The sequence below is a fragment of the Vanellus vanellus genome (assembly GCF_965231255.1).
Source record: "Vanellus vanellus genome assembly, chromosome: 2".
In the NCBI taxonomy this organism is placed as follows: Eukaryota; Metazoa; Chordata; class Aves; order Charadriiformes; family Charadriidae; genus Vanellus; species Vanellus vanellus.
In genome coordinates this window covers 80,640,688-80,660,874 of record NC_138906.1, presented here as the reverse complement: position 1 = coordinate 80,660,874, position 20,187 = coordinate 80,640,688, and positions in this window count along the sequence as shown.

The window sequence follows — 20,187 nt, the reverse complement described above, 5'->3', positions numbered from 1 at the left end:
CTGATAATTTGTTAACACTAAGAATATTACAGCTATTATTAATGACATTTGGCTTCCCATCCTTTTCTCCCCCAGTGCCATTTGCAATGTTATTAATAACTATAACAGGACATCGTCAAGACTCTTCACCAAATGAAATTCTGTTTTTAAGTAGACTGTCCTTCTTGTGGAAAAAACCTACCTAATGCTTTACACTTGTAGCATAGTTGTTTATGTTTCATATTGGGACACCCGTGTTTGGCAGATATCATCACCACAGTTGATTTTGTATTGCGAGCTTAGGCACTGTAAGATCATGACAAAATTTTTGGAGAGGACTCAGAATCCCGCAGGTGAGCCAGCTAAGGCTTATGTGCCAGATGCGCGAAGCCCTAGGTATCAGTCATGGTTAATAAAAACTGCAGTAGCTAAGCACCTCTGAAAGTCAGACCCCAGATTATTTGAGCCAGGCATCCAAAGACTGAGGGACCCAAAAATCGATGACAGTTTTCAGCAACTTGCCTGAGGTAATGGAGCAAAACCTTGGGAGAGCTAGGAGTATACCCCAGTCTCCTGCTGCTCAAATTGCTGCTGTAGCTACTGTGGCATCTTCTCTCCTAACAAGAGCCACGTTTAATCTGTCGTGCTTCTCCCACAAATCCAGTGTCAGAGCCCTCTGCGCACACGGGCAGAGAGATCTCACCTCACCTGATCCCTGCACTTGACTCCTTTTAATTTCCAATAAGAGCTTAAACGTGTTGGTATTCAGGGGCAGCCAAAGGGATGCGCCACATGCTGCAGCCCAGGGTCCCAGGCTCACCATGGTTTCTATCAGTCAGCATCCTTGCCAGACAGCGTCCATGGCCCTCTTGACTCACCTCTCATGGAAAGAGGAATCGAAAAACGTAGTTCTCCGAGACCCTACAATTGCAGCATCCACATCAGTTACCTTCACGCTTGACGCTGCCAGCAGACTTATTTTCCAGTCACTAGCCAGTCTCTAACAAGTGTTTTGATATCGATGAGCTGCTGAAACTTCACACCCCCCAAAAATGGGCCTCATCATCATCTAACCATCCCCTTCTACCAAGACCCTTCTTTCATCTCAGTGGCTTACCAAAGTCTGTCCAGGCCTCTTCTCAGTTCATGGACACCCTGTTTTTTGCAGGGTAAGCTAAAGTATAAATTTGCCGTACATCTCGCCCCCTTCACCACATTGTTAAACCTATGATTAATGCATTGTGTGTTATACTTTCCCTTCTTTCACAGAAGGACGAAATACTTCAGATTACTTTACAATTACCATGGGGTAAGAGTATGCATGCAAAAATGTTACCATGGAGCTGCTGAAACACTGCGAATTCACGGCTTCGCTTCCTCTGTCGAAACTTATTTGGGTGTCCATACCCGCAGCTTATTTGCACTAGTTCTCAGGGAGACCTGAGGCTGGCACCAAGAGAATCAAACCTCCCTGCTTATTATGGTGAACGGGAGTTGCATATGTTGGAGTCTCTGGGCCTCTTCTTGCCTGTGAATAGCTCCCATTAACATTTATGGGGGGTATGCATATTGAGGGAAAGAAGAGAATAGGCCCCCACTGGGAAGAGAGCAGACTCCAGCAATTCTATTCTTATCACATTGTGTGCTTTAGTCTTCACTAATCTCAGCAAAGTATCCTCATGCAAGACTTCTGAAGTGGTTTTTTTCCTTTTTATCTCCATGGAAATTGTATTTTTTTGAATAAGAAAGGTGACAAATAGTTAGCTTATGCTCCAGTAAATCCACAGGGCCAAATTATCTCATTTAAATATCTATTCAACTCTCAGAATAAATATCAAAGTTGAGAATTTGCAGATACATTCTTTGCTGGAATAAGTAGGAAAGTCTCCTTTGTCCCTGCTCAGGCTACTTCAGGGTCTGCTTATTCCCTCATACATACGTGTGTTCTCTTGGAGGCGTTTTTTACCTGTCAGACGAAGGTGTCTCCCTTTGTCACAGGGCCAACAGGCTTTCACAACCTGAGCAGTTTCCCAAAACTTCCGCAGCGCTACCACCAACAGCACAGCTTCACCACAGGGAGGATAAGCAGGGGCTAGGCGGTGACAGGGTTTTCACTCTTGCCTGCTCTGAGCAAGATTAAAATGCCAGCAGCTAGTCCCCGTTAGCCCCTCTGACTGTTGTTATCACCAAGAGAGGTGAATCAGTGCTGTGCAAATGCTGGGAAATCTAAAGAAAAATGTTAGTGCCAGCAGAAGCACAGAGGCTTAACTGAAGTGCTGATAGAGAACACTTTGGACAGCAAGAACCGATAGTTGTGCTACAGAGAGAAAAAGCCTTCAGAGCTTGCCTTTTATCCTTCAAAAGCACGCATGAAAATTTTCATTTAGCTAAGGCTTAAATTAAATTTTTGATTTTTAAAAAGGTTTATGGTTCTCTCTGGTCTGCAAGTAAGTAACACTGGTGTGACTACATCAATATCAAATGTAAAAGCTAACAGTTTCTTCTCTCTACTTCACACTCACAATGAGGGAAAAAAGCCTACGTGAACTAGAACAGATTTTTTTCCCCTTTAATTCAGAAGTCCCACGTTCCTTTAATATAATACCAACTATGAAATGGAAAAACATTTAGCGTCTCCTCGGATTTAGCTGACATTTGAAATCTCACAAAATTGGGAAACCTGTAAATGTGGAAGATTACTGTTTGCTAGAAACTGGGCAGCTTCCTATGAGGTTACACCAGGAAGTCTCAGCGACACAGAGCAGGTAGTGATTGCTGTAGGACAAAGGACAAGCTTGGACTTTAGACACTATTCTTATATATCCTTCCCCCAAAATAAGAAACTGAAAATAAGGTCCATGAACTTACTGAAAGCAACAGAGACACAACGTGGCAGGAGAATAAGAGCTCCTCATTTGTCTGGCTCCTTGAAACAAGCCTTCGGGAGAAGGTGCAGGGGACTGTTCCTTCCCAAAGAACAGCCCCGTGGAGCTCATTTTGAGCAATGAATTACAATCCAAATACAGACGGTTTGGTTAGATGGCTTATTTGTGATGATGCAGGTGTTACAAGGTGTTTTGGATGAAGTTAACTACACTTGTGCTATTGGGTCATTTAATCTTATTCATTCTTCAGAGATCCTTTCTGCCTACCAGTCACCACTACGGAAATGAAAACGAAAAGCTCACAGCACTACCCTGCTCAGCAGAACAGGTGATGATGCCTAAAGCTATGACTGAGCTAAACAGAACTGAATAAGTTTTGGAAGCAACATTTGGTACGCAGTCTCCTCATTAGCAATATTTAGTCTCCTGACAGAGCTGAATGATTAATATTTTTTTCATTTTTTAGAATGTTAAGTTTATCACAAAAGGGCAGAACTCTAGTGATAAAGGTGAAAGCCTGTAACTGCTAGTTCCCTGATGTGTTGTCCCCTCTAGAGGAGGAAAAGCCCAAATGGGGCTTTGTATCCAGTTAAGAGGGATACTGCAAACAGTGAAGGACGTACACATCTTAATCAAGCAACTTGCTCCATCCTGTGATAAACAATGATTTTGTGTCACCATAAGTGTTCTTTATTGTCCTGGTGCTTTGCTTGATTCTCTTTTTATGAGTGCTGTCAAGGGCCACTGTAGTCTTGCAAAGCAAACAGATGCCCACACCAAGCAACAACGCCATTCTTCAAAGTGTCTGCCGTTATACGGGCTTTTTTTCTGACATACCACAATCCTGATGGCCATTTTTCTCTGTGAAGTTCCCGCAAGCGCCGTAGGTTACTGCATCTTCCTGTTTCTGTGTTATGCAGCTTAGCATGCAGAGCAGAGCAAAAATGGCATGTCAGTGTAACTGAGAAGAGATTCAGGACTTTCGTTTTCAGCAACCAAGTCCTTAGCCAGTAAGTGGCAAATAGAAGCTGCCATGTGGAAGGAACTGTAATTAGACCCACAACAGACTGGTAACACTGACAGTGACAGATGCCCTTGAGATGGATAGGTGATCAATAGACAGATAGTCTAGTTCTTTTGTTTTTAAATCATTATTGATAGTACATCTTAAATTAATCCATCATTCTGTAAATCTTCAGCTCTTTTAGAACAAAAGCATTCTGGAAGTCTAAATTTTTATTTTTTTAAAAACTAACACATAAAATAAGCAGCAACTGAAAGGCAAGAAGAATCAAGTTCAGAACAAATAGTTGTACTCAAACATTTGTAATTAAGCATGATAACCAATTACAGAAGTACCTGGAATAGCTCATGATTCACTCACATCAGAGGTTTCCTAATCAATTTGAAATAACTAGACACTGCTATAGAATATAAGCAAGATCACAGCATTTGCTAATGAGTCTCAAAAATGGATTTTGCTGCATGAAAATGTTCATTGTCAGGAGAAAGCCTGTGTTCCCAGAATCTTTAGGGTCATTTCCATTTGCATTTGATTGGAGAAAAGTCGTCTTTGTTCTTTTCTTCTTTCTCACATCCTCTACAACTCTGTGCTTTTTTTTTTCCCCTCTCTCCTTTCAGTGAGTTGGTGTTATTGTATCAATGTGGTACACCAACTGCTAAAAATATATCCAAATAAGACCCTTTATGCTGAAGCAGCAAGTATTCACTTCAATTATTATTCAATTTCTCTACGTTACACTGATTACCTTGAATATAAATTTGGAGATGTATGACTTCTGCAAAATTATATGGCAGACGATGCAGTGGCAGAGCTCAGAAGCACACACCACAGTGGTGTATTATGCCATGAATAATACCACTTAAACGTTTGTAAAACGTAAAGTTTTTCTGAGCTCTTCTCCTTCCCCTGGGACTCGAACTCTTGTTGAACAAGCTGTTCAAAGCTCACCACTCTGATAAAAACCTACCCCAACAAAAGAGTGACAGTGACTTTTTTTTCCCATTATTATTATTAAATCACCGTTTCAGGTTGCCAGTTGCTTGATCTTTGTGCAACAACAACAACAAAAAAATCAGGTATCCATTTGACCTACTTGTCCCTAACCCAGCAATGTTCAGAGCAAGATGAGATCTGATGATAATGAACTTATCTTGAAAAAGGAATTGCAAACTATGTCCTAGACCCTGCAATCAATTATTCATGTGAGTAACTTTGAACTCAGCAGGAGTACCCACAGGCATAAACTTTCTTACAGGGGGAACAGTTGGCAGGATCAAGACCCACCTCAGGAGGAAGACACACAACACAACATATGAACCCTCTGTGACTCTTTATTTTATTTTTTTTTCCCCTTTTTGTCCTTGTTATTGTTCAATTTCATTTGCTAGTGCATTTCCCACTTCCAGCTGGGAGTAGAAGTGAAGATGCCAAAACACGAAGACAAAAGGGGCTGTTATGCTCAGCTGGAAGAGAAAGTACTAGAAATGTCGAAAAAAAAAAACAAAAACAAAACAAACAAACCCAAACCCCAAAAAGGTATAGAAATTTCCAGATCAATTTTATACTCCCCAAGTGCACCATGATAGTTCAAAGAAACTTTTTTAAAAATTATCATGAAAAGCCGAGGAAGAAAGGCAAGTTACTTGTTTGAAATTGTCCTAACTTCCCTCAGCCTGATGTCTATAATCTCTCTTCTTCATTGAGATGTTAATAATCCCTGTCCAGATGATGCTGCAGAGCCCTCTAGATGCAGAAAGACCCAGGTCCACATACCATGTAGCCCTCAGGCTTACCACAACAAGAGAAAGTACTTCCCTTATGGTCCTCCTCCCAAAGTAAAGGAGCTCAAACACCCCTGGGCAAAGTAGATGTCACCCCTAGAAAACCCCACTGTTTTAAAGGAAGTGCTACCTTGTCCCGGAGCCCAACTAACTTAAAGAGTGGATGAGATGACTGTCTGTTAGCAAGACAAAGCTTATATGCATGAGTCATCTTTCTGCACCAGCATCTCTTATTCCAAAACACACAAACTTGGACTTAAAAAGTAAATTACTGAGTCAGAGGAATTAATGCCTTGCTTTCAGGTTAAAGCTGATAAGACAGAGGCAAAGCAGGGGAAAATTCCAAAGAAATGAAGACCTTTAGGACAAGGTTAAAGAACAAATAAGGAAAAGATAATGGCACTGAGGGGGAAATCAGGAAGAGCACCTGTGAGGTTCTGCAAAGTGATTGACCTAGGATAACTGTTGCTAACATACTTAAATGTATAACTGTACAAAAATTGCTCCAGGAGAGCTGGAACATGTCGCAACCTACGAAGGGAAGACATATTCCTGTACAGAATTGTTCCAACAGCGTTGAAAAGTGAATACATACTATTGACTGGTGACAGCAAAAGGCAAACCATGAAATCCCTCATGAAATGTCTAGCTACTCTGTGCAAGTTGCATGATAGACATTAAGAGTTTCCGGGATCCAACTCTGTCAAAAGCCTCTGTTAAACGAAATCAGCTATTCATGCTGTAGTTGGGTAAATAAGCAGAAGAATCCCAACTGAGATTAAGGTATCGGATATTGGTATTTTGCATGGTGTGAGATTACATCCAGAATACTGTCCTGTTCAGATGTCCATGGTACAGAGGGAATGATAATAAATTGACAAAGGTTATGAGAAGAGCTGCTCGGATGATTAAATGCACTGAAACTCATGCCCTGTGGTGACATTTCTTAGCCTAATCACAAGGAGATGGAGGTATGATTTGATCAAAGGCAGGGCAGCACCACCTGAGGACTCTTTATAAATGTCTCTTCATTACCTCAACTTAACAAACAAAAGCATAAGAAAAGTCAAAGTCTGAAAGTCAGAACTAGACAAAATTCCAGCCAGCCACAAGGCAGGCATTTTTAACAGTGAGGATAATTAGCCACCGGAGTGTTAGAAGTATTATAGGGAAGAATTTCCATCACTGGAAATGTTTCAGTAAGGGTGGGATGTCTTCAGGTTTTTTGGGGGTTGGGATTTTTTTTTGGCAGGCTCAGGTGATAATTAAGTCAATTAGGAAAGTCCTATGGCCTGCATGATTAATGAGGTCAGAAGAAATGGCTCACAGAAGTGTTTCTTCTGGCTGCACATTTTGCATCCTGAATGCAAGAAAAAGTCTCCTCCTGCAAAACTCCACAGTGCGTAGCTGAATACCATCTATAACACTGGGTTTGTCCTCCTTTCATCCATTGTTTCCCTTTCATCTGTTGAGCAAGTCCCTAACGACTGCCAGTGGTTAGGCTTTATATGGTGCTTACTGGCACAGTCTCATCATCTCCTAATTATCAGAGCTATACAAAATATGAGTGAAAACAGTCCTTCTCACAAGTATATAGAAGCCCTGCATAGAAAAGTACTCATAAATACACATCGTTCTCATTTTAGTTCTTATGCTGGGTTGAAGGAAAAAGAAACACTCCAAATCACTCTGCATCATTGGAGCTGCAGTACCAACAGGTGTCTTTGGGATCACAAGTGGTAGCTTGGTCAAGGAGAAATTAACAGCTTGAACATTTATCGAACTAGATGAGCCAAATAAAGCCATAGTCAGTCCTGGCAAGCAACTAGGTAGATGCAAGGATACTAACGCATTCTACTATCAGAAAGAAACCCTTTGATCTTTGGGAGCTTATTTAAGCTTCTGAGAAGAAATTATCTTCTAACATATCACTAGTTAGCTGCAATTGCAAATGATGCAGCAATGAAGATAATTTCAAGATCAGGCTGCAAGAACAGCAATTTGAACATCTCTTCTTTGGGAGGTGAGTTTCCCAGGCAGGCGGGTAAGCTAAACTCCTTCTTGTGGACGTGGCCTTTGTGACTTACAGCATTGATGAATGGGAGATTATTGAACTAAATAGTTTTGCATCCCTGACAACTTCAGTATTCTAAGATATGGCAAATGCATATACACCAGAATTACAGCATACTCTCCAGTAACAGAAAAAAATATTTTCATAAAAGCTAATTAAAAATATGCATCTGTACTTGAAACATTTAAATTTATGTCAAGATCATGCCAAAACACTACAAAATAAAAATCCTAAAACAAGTGAGGTAATAGAAAACGTGGTAGAAAATGAATAGGCTAGGTTTTATTTTGCCTTAACTAAAGATTATAGAGAGCATAGAGAAGCAGATAGATAAACTCGTAGTACATAGACTAAACCAAAAACCTATGGTCAGCTTTGGTTAATTCCTTCATGGTTTTTCATATAAAAAAGTGTGGAAAGAACACCTGGGAACCTGACTGCATTTCACAGAAATAGACCTAACTGTGAGAAAAAGGGTAAGTCCCAAAGCAGCAATAGATTTCCAGTTGAGTTTTATTTAAACTCTAACTAAATAACCCACAGGCTCTCCGATAAGCTTAATGAGGCCAAAAGAGCAGTATCTCACCTCTGACCGAGCAAGAGGTAACAATATGTGTTACCCAGGCTAAGCAAAAGATCCTGCTGACTCTGCATGTTGGAAGCCCATTTCATTGATAAATTATGACATGATCATTCTTGCCAGAGCCTTAGTCGTCAGTTGGAAGAAGTTATTACTCAAATTATTCACGTAAATCAGGTCAGATTCATTACGTGTCAGCTTTGGACAGAGCACCCCAGGCCGTTCGTTGATACAAGTACAATTTCACAGCACTCACAAAAGCCTTTGGGAGCCTTTTTGCTAGACTCTTTCCTTAGATTTGGCTGGGATGTTCCCATCATTTCTTAATAGTGTACAGTTTGGTGGCCGCAGTTGATTAGAGTGCATTAAGCTGCTTTACACCCACTCCTCCTGCCTGCGTGCTTACTTGCCTTGTTACAAAGGCAGGACTGCTTCATCCCTGCTGCTGCTGAGTCAGCACTGCTACCAGTAAAATGAGCAGCTGTGGGGCTTGGAGAGCGTAACGTAGAGTTAGAGCTGACCATGTAAAATGACAGCAGCAATAGACTGCTTATTTGGACCCGGCATAGACTCATTTCTTGAGCTTACAAAGCTCAGTGCCCAAACTGTTGAATAGTTTGGGCTGTTGCCTGGATATTGGATTAAAAAGAGCAAGACCCTGGTGGGATTTCCAATAGCTATTCTGACTGCCAGGTGAATTTATATATCTCGGAATTACAGTTTCTGGAAATTTGAAACAAATGCCTCAGTTATTATACCAATCACAGATAAATGAGCTCTATCTCCATAAAATTTCATAAAATCCCACTTCAGTGAAACTGTTGCCCAGACAGATCACATGTTCAGGCAACTCCATTACCATGCTCCATGAAATAAGGCAGCCTTTTCTACTGTAGTATACTATTGTTTTCAAATCTGTTTTCCAAAGTGATTTTGATGTTTGTGTAGATATTCATCTCTCTAAGACCTTGTCCTCACCATGACTTTTGAACCTATTGGCCAAATTTAGACAAGATTGACAAAAGGACAGAGTCTGGAAAACTCTTAAATTCCTGTGAGCTTGATGAAAAGAGATGATAGGGTAAGGAGACCCTACTACTGAAAGAATCACTGAAAGGCTGTGACCTAACCATAAGACACAGTTCTCCAACTTCAAATCAGCCACTCCTAGGAAAGAAGGCTTGCTTCCAGTGCTCATGGACCACCTTCCTTCCAGAACAGGGAAATGTCCATATGTCTTTTTCAAAGAGACTACAACTACCAACTGAGAAACAGCAGTTAAGATTCCCGGATCTGAGGTAGCATTATGATGCCTTTGTAATTAGTTCAAATATAGCCTTCTGAACTACTCTTAAAAAAAAATAAATAAAAAAAATAAAAATCCTAGAAGGTGTTTATAAAGCTTTGGGATTTTGTAGATACCAAACATTATGGCTAGCACTGGGCTCCTACACTGCTCACTGCATAACAAGGACTTGGTCCACCAAAGTCCTTCCCCTTGGCAATGGGGGATCTTCAGATATGGCTTAACATTGCAGCTTCAGACGTGTCTTCAGCACAGTATGGAGATACTTAATCTAGCTTCCACCCAACTAGTACAAAGACCAGACATAATAAACGATCCAGTAACATGGATGTCAGCATAGGTTATTCATCCACGCTGAATTGACTCCAACCTAACTAGTCCTTTTGTGATAATGTAACAGATGTAGTCAGTGAAACCGTACTAGCGGCCTATAAGTCCCAAATAAAGTCTGAATATAAATCCACATACCTTCACGCTCTCTGTCTCTCATCCATTCTCTCTAATCGCAGTCCTCCTTGCAGAGCTCAGCGATACTGAGATACGTGACTGCAGCACACATACCCCCACATGGGCCAGCCTGCACATGATGAGCCAGGAAAACACAACCGGATAGGCTTCAGCAGAGTATGCTTCCCACCTGCTCTGGGTTCTGGATACACACTTCAGCTGAGGTGGCAACACTCTATATTAAACATACCTGCAAACACTCAAAAACCTGCACACCTGCAGGAGCATTGCAGAAACACCAGTGGTGCCTTTTAACCTCCAGTGGCACTGTCAGACTACCCCCTGTGTCCTCCCACCTCCACCTCCACCACCTCCGCCTTCTCCCTCTCCCTTTCAGCTGCTTGCTGTTTCTGCATTTGAAACCCCTGGGAGCAGTGAGAACCCAAGCACTGTATAAACACTTTTCACCTTTTCTCATTTCTGATGCATAATATTTTGGCACCCAGAATTTGCTTGGTTTGAAGTACTTGAACACATAATGTAGGGGAAAAGCACACAAACCAAAAGGAAATTGCTTCCTGGCTGAAAGTCCAGCAGTTCGTGAATCACTACAAACTGACAGACATGTACAGAAGTAGCACAATTTGCACAAAGCCATTTGTCTGGAAGCAGTTGTTCTCAATATAGGAGTGCTCATAACCTTGTATCACACCTATGCGATTTCCTTCAAATTTTGACTTTTCTCCTGGTTTTATCCATGCTACTGTAGTTTATGGAAAAGTTTGCTTTAAATATCTGCAGTGTAAAAAAGAGGAGGGAACCCACATCAGCAAGAACTTTGAGGGTGTTCAACCTACACCTTTAACTTAAGGTGAACCCTCCCCAAAATCAAAACGCTCTGTAATCTTAAAACTTAATTTTGATTAGAGTATAAACTAAGACAACTTTCTAAAATACAGGAAACCTGGTATAAATTTGAACTTGTCATATGCAGTTACCAAAAGAATTGGTGAGGCAGAAGAGAAATAAAAGTGGTCTATAGTCAAATCTCCATCCCACTGGCTGTGTCCTTAAAGAGAGCTCCATGACTCCAGGCCTGCTTTCAGTCCATCTGTTCAGAGATGCAGAAAACGCTATACCATGCCCCCTGGTCCCCAGTAAAAGTCTTTTTCTTCCTGCCACCTCTGAGGCCTGGCACTATGTTTGCCCCTGCTCCTCTTCAGGAGTGTCCCAGTCCCTTGTACCGGCCCCATCCTCCAGAGTCTCCTCTCCCTAAATAGCCTCAGTTGCTCACAGGAAAGAAGCAACGTCCTGCTCCCCACACCAAGGGTTTCCTCTGGCCCTGTAAGTCTCTTCATACAGGACCATGACCTAACATAAAACAAAAGCTCAACATCTCAGCTTTTGTAGTCCAGTCACTGATCCCATGGGGCAAAAAGGCTCTAAGGCACAGTTGCAGTGGCTCTATTGAGAAGAGGAATTAAAAATATTAAAAATGCTGGTGGATTATTGTCATACTCTTTTCATTCCATCAACCCTACTCATACGTGGCTGTCAGATAATACTGTCATAAAGTTGGGGGCAACAGCCAACTCCCACAGATGACAAAATTCATACATAGTTCTGTAGCAGAAGTGTTGCACACTTTTAGTGAGCTTGATACTGCTCACACTTTGGAATACAACAAACATGAACTTTTTCTGAAGAAGCTACAGTGAATTGAAAAAATTTGTAATACCTGTAAAGTGCTCAGATATTATGATGATATTACCTATGAAAATAATTAAATAGAGAGATTATTTTTCTTTTTCACAATTGAGATCCCTGCTTAGCTCACAATTCCTTTTATTTCAGTTGATAACTTTCAGACCACCTCACTTTTAGCAGTCTCCTATCCTTAACTTCTCCACTTAAATTTATGGCTGGAAATGATAGAGCTGTATAAAAAAAAAAAAAAGATTGTATTCTTCAGCTCACTCTACAGTATAATCCAACCGGCAGCCTGCAGCCTGGTTACTCGGAGAGCCTGGGATTGGGGAACAGGGGAACCATTTGTGTGTTTCCCATGAATACACGACTGCAGAAAGATAAAGGCAACTGCTGGAGTACTTTGCATTGCACTCTTCAGGCAGATGCCACTCCTGCCACAGAGGCATTGCTCGTTCCTATTTCTGCAGTATTGTGAGTGGAAAAGGGACCTGGTTAACCTTGTCTCTGCTCTACTGCCCTGCAGCATTATGTGGAATTGCATCTTCTTGACAATAAGGTTTGCTGTTTTAATGTGCAACTTCACCCTTTGTTGATACACCTCGACTACTAGTAACGGCCTCAATTGGAACTAGTAATGGCCCATGGAACTGGGAAAGTCTTGATGTTCATTAAAACTTTATTGCAGAATTGAAATGCCCTCGATTTGCATGCAGTGGCAGGGCAGAAGTCAAGACACGGAGTTGTCCTGGCAAATGACAGAAAAGTTTCTTTAGGTGGAGGTCTTAGGTGGAGCGATGTTTTGGAAGAGTCTAATTTGCATAACTACATACTCTTCGTGTCTGGTTAAAAAGCAGATATGTAGACTTTCTAGGAGAACAACCAATTCAATGAATCACAGAATCAAAGAATGGTTGAGGTTGGAAGGGACCTCTGGAGGCCATCTGGTCCGATGCCCCTGCTCAAGTAGGGCCACCTAGAACAGTTGCTCAGGACCATGTCCAGATGACTTTTGAGTGTCTCCAAGGATGGAGATTCCACCACCTCTCTGGGCAACCTGTGCCAGCACTTCACCACCCTCACAGTGAAAAAGTGTTTCCTGATGTTCAGACAGAAACACCTATGTTTCAGTTTGCGCCCATTGGCTCTGGTCCTGTTACTGGGCACCACTGAAAAAAGCCTGGCTGCTTCTTCTGTGCAGCCTCCCTTCAGGTATTTACACACATTGATAAGACCCGCCCTGAGCCTGCTCTTCTCCAGCATGAACAGTCCCAGCTCTCTATGAATTTGCTTCTCGTCAGTGAGTCTCTTCCAGAGAAAGCACACATTTCTGAAAACAAACTGTGGTAAGGTAATACAGAAAGACAGAAAGGAAAAGATTTGGTTCTTCACTACAAAGTAGTCGTGACAATTTTGTTTTCTGTGATTAGAAAGCAAGTAACACAAGAGCGTCTTGCAGCTCAAGAACACCTTCTAGTTGACCACAAAGATACATCATGGGCATGGATGGCTAGCAATGTATCTACCACCTACATAGGAGCAGGGGACAAAGCACTGAGGAGGAGAGAAAAAGGGTGTTTGTCTACTTCTCAACTTTCTAGTCATCCAAATATCCCATTAGGAAACAGCACATTTGTGTTTTTCAACTTTTGCCTGCTCCACACCACGTCTTTGATGCCACATGTTGGATAACTCAGTGTTTGAAGGTGAAGTCTAGAAAGTCAATGAGTTTCTCCTGATTAAAGGACAATGAGGATCTGACTTGAAAGCTCCATGCAAACAAAATAAACAGTCACTGTGTGAGGCGACTGCCACCATGCTGGGCTTATGATTCCGGCAGCTACTTTCAATATTAAGGAGGAGGAAACAGTATGACAGAGGCCTTTCTGTACACACCAGACAGACACTTCAAGCCTTTTGTTAACATTCAGAAGAGTTTCTCTGTGGTCTCAGAGGAGAGAACAAACAAGAATAGTATCAATTCTGTTGCAACTACATCAGTTGCTGCTGATGACAGTGATATAGGAAAGGAAGAGTGACCTTACCTCCTCTGCCTTCTGTTCATCAGTAGTATAAAGGCTTAGAAAGGAAAATATAACATGAGAAATCACATCACTATAGTCAGATCCAAAGGAAAAAAAAAAGTATCATTTTAGTTATATGTCTCATTAGGCAAACTTTTATTAAATACTATTCATATGTGTTGTATCTGAATTGTAGTATACTAAAATACATCAGCAAATATGAGTACATTTATTATTCCAATTAGTTTCTGTGCCTCCCCTGGAAGATACTAATTTGAGATCTAAATGGGACAAACAATTCTTTTCTTGAAAGGATGATGAACCAAACTGGTACAAAGTTGATTAAAATAAGCAGAAATCACTGCTTTTTATTCTGGCATTTTGACTAATTCTGTGGGACACTGAACACCCAGCTTACAATCTTTTTAGCCCCAAGCAGGAGACATGAGAGAGAAAATCCTCAGCAGGGGGTAATGTAATGTGACCTCATTGGGGCTTTCCTACAGAGATAATAACACAAGATTTTGATCATGACACGGCACCCTGCAAATATGCTAGTTACCTAGGATCCACTAAAAATTTTACATGTATGAGTGTGGCTTTTCTGCTACAGATGTGCCAATATTATATGGAGTTGTTATTGCAATACTAGTGGGAGAATTGTATAATATTTACTTGATCCCTGTAATAAAAGACCAGGCACAAAAAAGAGGAAAAAACAAACAAACAAACAAAACAACAACACCTTGAATCCTGGGATTGCTTTAAAAGGAAGAAATAACAGTTTAGCACCCAAAACGTCACTGAAAAGCAAGAGAAGTTTGGCACCCAAGTCTGACTAGGCTAAATGTTTACGTGCAGTTACATGCTCTTTTAATTGCAGAAAAACGGGAAGAGTCATAGATGAGTCTGAATCACAATTAAATACCACAAGACTAATTTGCTTCATCTAGAGCTTTTGTTTTACTGTAAACAAACATCTTTTAGCCTGCTCTGTCTATTTTAAGACGAAGACTGTACAGTGAGAAGTGCCGGTTTAATGCTACGCTGTTCCTAAGATACTCGTACTTCTGGGAGCAATGCTGCAAAATATACACCATATTCTTCAACTCTGTCACGGAGGGATTGCCCGAGAGCTCAAAACAGAGTGGTTGGGTCAGCATAGTTACCCACTCGGCCTCTCACCTCACGCTGGGGTCTTACCCTCCCTGGTGTGCCAAGGAAACCGTTGATCCGACCGCTCTGTAAAGCAGATCACTCAAATGCTGGGGGTTAAAAGTAACCAGGAAAAGTAACAGCAAAATAACTTCGGTGACCTGCCTCACTGGTTCAGCTCTCACCGAGCTGTGTCAGCACAGCTGGGGGAGTTGGGACGGTGAACTGCAATGCAGTCTTCAGCACTTCCCAAGCATCCCTCCCCAAACGGAACGTGCAATTACACCCTCCTCAGCCTCTGCAGCCCCAGAAGCTCTGTGCCTTTTATCAAGAATCCCACAAGTAATAAGGCTGTGTTTTGGCAATATAGTACAATTGGCTTCAGAGTTCATCACAGCTCTTGGATGTGGAGAGCTGATTGTGTGTTAACTCACTCTGCCGGTTGTGACAGGTGAATTTTTACCAGTTGGCTGTATCAGCAGCTGTCTGTTGCCCTATATGCAGCCACTGTACCAACACACCGTCACCCATTACTATGAATCTATGCCCTCGTTCAACAATGACAAAAAAATTGCAGCTGTGAGCCTGTTCTTGATGCAGGCCAGATGCCCGCTCTCCAGCCATCCGGCAGCACAGATCCACTGCTCAGGAGTGCAGAATTCCAGGCTGGGCAGCGCTGCTGTGAAGGCAGCCCTCCTCCCTGCCTCCCCGTGCCTGGCGTCGGGCTCCCCCAAGCCCTGCGGCACCAGTAGCAGGGTGGTGGCAGGACGGGCACGCACGGGGAAGCCATCCGTGTTCGCTCTGCCAGAGTTCGCGGTAGCGCTGCCGCAACAGACAAATTATCGTGCAAGTTTGGGAAATGGTTTTTGCCCAGCTCTAAAGGTGTTTCTTTTTAGGAATTTGCCCCCTGCGTAACAGAGCGAAAGCAGGGACAGATTGCTTTCGGACAGGCGGGTGACGCAGCCAGTGAAGGCCACCTAGAAAGGCCTTCGTGAGGAGGGAGATCTGATGTACTCTGCCACTCCAAAAGCCGTAGCGGGAGAAGAACTTTTCCATAAAAGGTAATGCCGCAGCTAGGAGGGTTTGCAGGGAGATGTTTTAACATGCCTGGAGAGGCTTCTGCAACAATCGGTTCCCAGTTTCAAACCAATCCTGGTCGCTACCGGCATGGTCCAAATTCAGAGGTAACAGGACAAACCTCTTTTGTAGGGCATTTCGTGACACAATCCGCACTTTGAGGAGATTACTTTGCACTTTCAGAAGCAACCATGGAATACAGCAGCAGCGTTCACCTTCTTAACTGATGTGGAGCCTTTGCATGTGTCATTTTTCATTTCAAGATTTTGGATCCCTGAATAGAGCTCACTTCTCTCTTCACTATAATATACCCCATCCTTCCCTTTTCTGTTGACAGTGCCTCTGCACCTTGAAGATTTCCAAGAGGAGAAACATAAAACCAGTTCTCCTCTTGCAAAGTACCCAAGAAAAGAAATGGAATTGTCCTGTAAATCCCAAACCAAGCCAGCATAAGCTAGTGAGTGCAAAGGGAGGAAAAAAAGCTGTAATGTTCTAGAGATAAAATGCAAAGGTAAGAAAGGAACATATGTGTGTTCTCACCTTCTTACACATGTAAGAGATTCACTGCAGCCTTTAATTGCTGGTGGGGGTGGAGAAAATAGAAGGATTGAAAAAGAGTGCCAGGGAACAAATAATGGAAACCTGACCAGTGACAGGAGCTGATTACTGTTGGCAGAGTGTATAGGCTTCAAATTCACGCTGTGACTTAGGAAATAAGTCCTGGCTGGGATGCATTTTTCTGGAATATCCCTAAGGAATATCTATCAGTGATTCATCTAAGCAGCTACTGGATATCATTACCGCTCTACCAGAAATGAAGATAAAATAACAATCTGGAAGAAATAAAAGAAACAAGTGCCCCAGATTTTCTCTCAAACTGCAGCCCAAAGATCACAGGGGTGGGTAAAAAAAGGAGGGGGGAAGGAAAAGGGCTGAACTTTTCATCTGCATGTCCTCAGTTTGCCTTTAAGCTGTGCACATCTAGTTTACTCTTGTCAGAAGCTACCACCACTGTACTTTGTAGCTCTTAAGGAAAGAGATAATTGCCTTTTTTTCGAGTCACATGCTTACTAACACAGAACTTTATTTTTTTTCCCAGTCTTACACAGTAGGACCTCCATCACTCAAAATAGCATAAGCTTTGCTAGAGATGTTAATGCACTATGCAAAGCAAATACAACGCACCAGCTCTGACAGGTTCATATTTTGAAGTCCCTTTTGAACTCAGAATTTCTCTCTTTTTTGTTAGATGAACAGTGACCCATTATAAATTATGGCTCTTTCCTAAGGCCCCACCTCAACAGCTCCTATGAGTTATGTTCCTATCAGATGTGCCATATTAGGCTGGTTTTATATCTCCAAATAGTTGTTGGGTATTTTCCCTACTGTAGTGTTTAGTTAATACATAACTAATCATATGGGAGAAAACAGAGGTGGGAATTAATTTTAGCACGAAAAAGCCTTATGAACTTTTTTTTTTTTTTGAGTCAAAGACATGCCAAGAAACCTATTTTTATCCACAGCATCAGATACTCAGCTGGACCTCTAACAACAGTTCACTAATTTACATCAGATGCCCCATAGGGTCTATTTGATTTGCAAGTTTAAGTAGAAGATTGTTATTGAAATCACTGTTCTTATATATAAATATATATCTGATCCAAAGAGAATGTAAATATCTACCACAAACCAAATCCAGCCTAGATTCTCTGAACCTTGTAGGAATTAATTGCAAGAATTACACTTTAGAGCTTTTAAAGTAAGAGATAATTGCCTCTTTCTCTGTCATGGGCTTACTAATACAGAACTTTAGTTTTTCCCAATCCTCCACAGTGGGACCTCCATAAGTCAAAGTAATGTAAACTGTGTGAGAGATGCTAATGTTAAGCACTACAAAAATATTCAAATGGGCTATACAGTATTTCAAGTGTGAAACAAAGCCTGTGGGTTCAAGAAATATTTCTTCCCTCGATTCAAGAAGAAGATGTAAACAGAATTTTTTAACTCTTCATAGTCTGTAGGGGGCTTACCGTAGCGTTAATCTCCATAGCGCCTCAAAACCTGATTCCACGAAGACGTAAGGCAGTCATTCCAGCTTGGGGGGACTACCCAGGTGCTCAGAGTTCAGTCTGTTTCTAATTAACTTGCAGAGCTACAACCTGGGCCAATAAACCAACATTTCCAACAGCAATCCCAGAGCAGCTACTGTCTTCCCCTTTTCTATCATGGGTGCTTGCTGGTCTATTTTCATTCAACTAGAAGACGGTCTTTTCTTACAAAAGCCCACTTGCATTGCTCTAATTCCTGCTAAAACGTTTCCCACCTTGCTAGAAGACCCACTGAACAAGAGATTAGAAAGAGGATGTTTAGCTCTCTCCTTTTCAGTACGGTACCTATTAACGGGAAGTAGGTATATCCCACAGCGTTGCAGTTCTTAAAATAGCAACAGGAAGAGGAGACAGTGAAATGCAGAAGCCAGTGGGTTAATTCTCTTGTGAATCACTATCACAGTTTTCTACTAATTGAGAAAATAAATAAAAAAGGTTTTGACAATATGCTCTTTTCAAGTGGGGGCTATTCTCATTAAATGCAAAATAAAAGGTTGCTGCTTCTCCTTTTGAATGGAAATCCTTTACAGCAGAGAGACTGTTTCTCTTCATTTAAGGAAAAAAGGCCAAAAATTGTATTAATACCAGGCAGAGTAGCCAGCTGCACTACGAATTTTCAATATTTCTTTTGCACTTCATGGCAACCTGCAGCGAGCTACCACATCCTTAAGGACTGTGCCCTTAATGTCATCCTTAGATGTAGTTGTGCAACTCCATGTGGCGGGAGTCGTAAAAAATTCTGCCAAGAGTTTGCCTCCTGGTTTCTACAAGTTCCCTGAACAGGCCAGAGCTTGGGAGACAGAGGAGGCAGGATGACTGGGCAACCATGCAAGTAACCCTGAAGGATTAGCATGAGGAGTTACAAGCAACCAGCATGGAAGCAGACGAGCTGGAAATTTTAAAAATGCTGTAGCCTCCTAGGAAAAAAAGTATATGTGTTTACGAACACAACACAAGCATTCCTACCTTTTCAGCTGCAATCACACCTTCATTAGAAATTTGGACATCCACTTAAATTCAAAATACCCCTGCCTTCTTACGATGGAGTCACTCTTCTACAGTAACACGACTTTTACATCCACAAGAGGTAGGGACAAGAAAGTTATTATAATGTTCTGGTCACTAGACTCCACAATCTGGGATCACAAAGAGGCCTCTAATGACTAGTCTACCTTGCAGCTTTAAAGCTAAGCACAAGGAGCTGCAATTACCACTCTTCAGATTAAGGATTTTGTGAGGAAGCAGATAAGAGGAATTCCAAAAAGAAGAAGGAAGGGAAAAAAAATGAGACATACTGTGGGGAAGAATAAAATAGCCTGTGTGAAATTTCATCAAGAAATTTGCTAGTCCCCTGCCTTCAGCCAAACATCACGGAATCGCAGAATCATGGAGATTTCAGAGTTGGAAGGGACCTCTAGAGATCATCTAGTCCCACTCCCCTGCTAAAGCAGGATTGCCCAGAGCACATTACTCAGGACTGCATCCAGGCGGGGCTTGAAAATCTCCAGGGAAGGGGACTCCACAACCTCCCTGGGCAGCCTGTGCCAGTGCTCTGTCACCCTCACCGTAAAGAAGTTTTTCTGTGTATTTGAACAGAACTTCCTATGTTCTAACTTGTGCCCATTGCCCCTCGTCCTGTCGCTGGGAACCATTGAAAAGAGCCTGGCTGCATCCTCCTTCAACCCACCCTTTAGATACTTGTATGCCATAATAAGGTCTCTCCTCAGCCTTCTCTTCTCCAGGCTAAAGAGTCCCAGCTCTCTCAGCCTTTCCTCATAAGGCAGATGCTCCAAGCCCTTAATCATCAGGAACGTCAAGTTATATTGCTTAGATAAAGCGAGTGGCACACAGAGAACCCATGAAGCTGTGGTGTACAGGGTGGTTGTTTTCTCTGGGATGACAATATCACTTGGCAGGTAGAAAGGCAGCAGCAGATTTGCTGATTAGCTCAAGTAACTGCTAATGCAAAGCTCTAGCTCACTTTGCAAATTCTGTGTATAGCTAGAGAAGTACCTTTCACAAATGTCCTGGGGACTTTTC